Below are 3,125 nucleotides of genomic sequence, written 5' to 3'. Positions count from 1 at the left end.
CACCTCAAAGAGCATGCACAGAGAAGTCCAAATTAAACATGATTTAATGACTCATAAATTAAGTACACATTGATGGCCTAAGACACGAAACGAGCGATTTGTGAGAGAAAACAAACAGTTTATATATATATATATATATATACACACACACTGTTCATTTTCTCACACAAACCGCTCGTTTCGTATCTTAAGCCATCAATGTGTACTTACAGTTACGAGTCATTAAATCATGTTTAATCTGGATTTCTCTGTGCATGCTCTTTTAAGAGATCCCCATAGATTTCCATTATATGACTGACAGACAAGAATGGTTTGACGTAAAAATATAAAAATTGAAACTACTGTGGAAACAAAGACACCTACATCTTGGATGCCCTTGAGGTAAGCTAAAACATATCAAAAATTAATTTTAAAGTGAACTATCCCTTTAAAACTCTTAATTCAAGTCCTGTAGGCTCATCGGGGCGTAGTGAATCCTCCACCTCCAAGTCTTTGCGACGCGTGCTTGAGATGCTCACACACGTTCACCTTGATGTACATACACCTCAGTGGCTATGGAACCAAATTTCATGATCCCTTCTGCAAAGTTGAAAAAGACCAATGATTTAGATGTATGCAAAGGCAATCTGCCCCAAGTCCCCACATTTGTAAGCAAAAATATGTTTCCTTTGCATCCACTACCTGGTTTCCTTCAGGCGATGGCGGATGTCGACCAGTAGTTTCAGGACATTTTTCTGGAACACTGAAATAAACAAACACATTTGGTGAGGTTTGCAATGCTCTATTAGAATAGCAAAGTTTGCTAGCTCACAAGAGAGAAGGTGTCTATTAAAAGTGTCTTCTCCACTGCCAATAGATCAATACTTACCAGTCTCAGTCACTGCATCTCCCAGTCTCAGTCACTGCATCTACACCACAAAAAATGTGTTATACAAGTTATTATCAAATGATGAAACTGAACATATTTATAAGATGATAAATAATAAATCTGCAATATTGTAACAATTAGAGATACATCTATAAAACTTGGTTAACTGCAAAGTACTTTGATGAAAATTGCGGCCTTAATTGTAAAAAAATTCTAAATTACTTGATTTCTTGTTCAAAGCAATGTGTACACTGTGTAACAGGCATCCAGGGTCATATGACCACCACCTGAATAGCAAAATAATCCTAAATGAGCTTAATGTGAACGCAGCCGACAACTCACCGTGCCTGTCATGTGCTGAGATCACTGCGCTGTACTCTTTTATCATGTCTGGACCTGGGCGGGGGACTGGGGGCATCACTACGGGATCGGTCTTCATGGATTTATTAGTTCCATATGGTTATTCCTGAAATTAAAATAATTTTGTAATTATAATACATTTCCTGTTGTGTTAGTATATGTGCACTGGAAGCCTCAGCACACAAACAAATTCCTTATGTGTGCAAGGCAAGCACACTAGATAATAAAGCTCTTTCTGATTCAGATTCAAAGTAATAGCAGTGATTTGAAGACTGTGTGCCTCGCACCATCACTGTACGTGCCGTGACCCATCATGTCTGGACCTGAAGGTGTGCCTCGAACAATCTCTGTGCAGGACCTGATGGTGAATCGAACACTGGACCTAGTAACATTTAAACTTGGCCAAACATTAATGAATATAACATGCCATGTTCCAGTTCTCTTTGGCGTTTTCACCACTGTCTTACTCTCAAAGTCATCCGTAAACACAGACGTTAATACCAAATTAGTTTAGTTTTACTGTTTATTTGACTGGGGCCTGATCAAAAGAAAAGAGGATGAGATCACAACACGTAACGTTACCTTGTTTAGGTGTTTTTTCTCCTATCAGGGAAGGGCACCTCACTCCTTACAGCACCTGAGAGACAAAACAAATGCGTTAACAAACATCACAAACAGATGGAGTTAAAGATTTCACTCCATCACACAACAGCGTTGCAGTTTTACAAACAAGGATAGCCTACACTAGAGCATACAAGCACATTACGAACTTTGAGTTTGTATGATCCTGGCACATATAATTTTTCCATAATTTCTGACGATATTCAGAGTAAACGCATTGGGAAAAGCCCGTTGAACACCCAATACGAGTTAGTTTGATTACTAGCAAAGAATGGTAGCTACCTAGCAGCCAGATAACAACGTGCAAAATACAATTTAGTGTCCCAAATTGACATGAAACTAAAAAAGAATTAAGAGCAGCAAGCTAACGCAAAACAAAAAAACTGTGCCGTTAAGGTTAACGCCCTTGAACATTCGCGGCAGTAATCACAGCAGGTTTGTGAAGTTTAAGACAATAACGCTAAACTACCAAACACTATAAGTAGACATGGACATAGAATTCACTAGATTGGACGAACTTACCTTCAATTTAGAGGAGATGGGTTCACCAGTGATCATGACGGCGATGTAGGCTGAATATCTGTGCCGTTATTTTCTGCTTCCTTTATTGGGGTTTTGCATCTGTGCCGTTATTTTCTGCTTGAAAAACCAACCATGTGAAAAACACGCTGAATCGCGCCGCTCGCGCCACATGGCTCGCATGTTGCCTCGGCCTATCAGAGTGGCTGGCGTTACAGGTTGGGTTATGATGATATGCTGCCTCAGCCAATCAGAGTGACGTTCACTGCATTTCGACTGTGGTTGAAATCAAAGCTCTTGATAGAGTTGTCCTCGGCTGTCCATGACTTTTCTGTTGCTGTTAGTTCTTTTTAAATTAGGAATAAGGTGGATATACCTAATATAGGCTACCATGAAATGAAAAATACAAACAGGGTGTGCATAAATAAATAACTTGATTAGGCTACTTAAATAAATAAACCAGTAAAAAAAAAAAAACATCTGGTTATAACTGTGAATTAACATCCAAAGATGTTATCATATAATTTGAAAACTGCTTCTGTAAATGTTATGATGAATCCTATAATTTTATTAGGTAAATTTCATATTCATAAGAGTAAAATGAATAATTCTAAACCTTGTTTGAAGTTTTTTTTTTTTTGGTCTGATTTTCCGTTGTATATTGAGTCTCTCTATCGATAAAAAATGTAGTGATACAATTGTATTTACTAAAGAATATTGAAGCTAATTGAAAAGTGAATTAATGTGTATGCTATTT

At 37.8% G+C, this 3,125-nt stretch overlaps 1 long non-coding RNA gene across 3 annotated transcripts; it reads right to left on the bottom strand.

Moving 5' to 3' along the window:
• Positions 1–288: 288 nt before the first annotated feature.
• Positions 289–2,597, bottom strand: LOC120490935 (uncharacterized). 3 transcript variants are annotated; one of them, XR_016147602.1, is made up of 7 exons: positions 2,372–2,595; positions 1,811–1,865; positions 1,516–1,586; positions 1,211–1,334; positions 869–908; positions 682–742; positions 290–579 (listed from the first exon to the last, which is right to left on the bottom strand). It is a non-coding gene; the product is annotated as an uncharacterized LOC120490935 (long non-coding RNA). The 3 variants fall into 3 exon arrangements; XR_016147601.1 differs by having other exon boundaries at positions 289–579; positions 1,516–1,855; positions 2,372–2,597; XR_016147600.1 differs by having other exon boundaries at positions 1,516–1,865; positions 2,372–2,596.
• Between the last annotated feature and the right edge of the window lie 528 nt (positions 2,598–3,125).

The sequence above is a fragment of the Pimephales promelas genome, chromosome 19 (genome assembly GCF_988280905.1).
Source record: "Pimephales promelas chromosome 19, fPimPro1.hap1.1, whole genome shotgun sequence".
NCBI lineage: Eukaryota > Metazoa > Chordata > Actinopteri > Cypriniformes > Leuciscidae > Pimephales > Pimephales promelas.
This window is presented reverse-complemented; position numbering and strand designations above follow the sequence as displayed.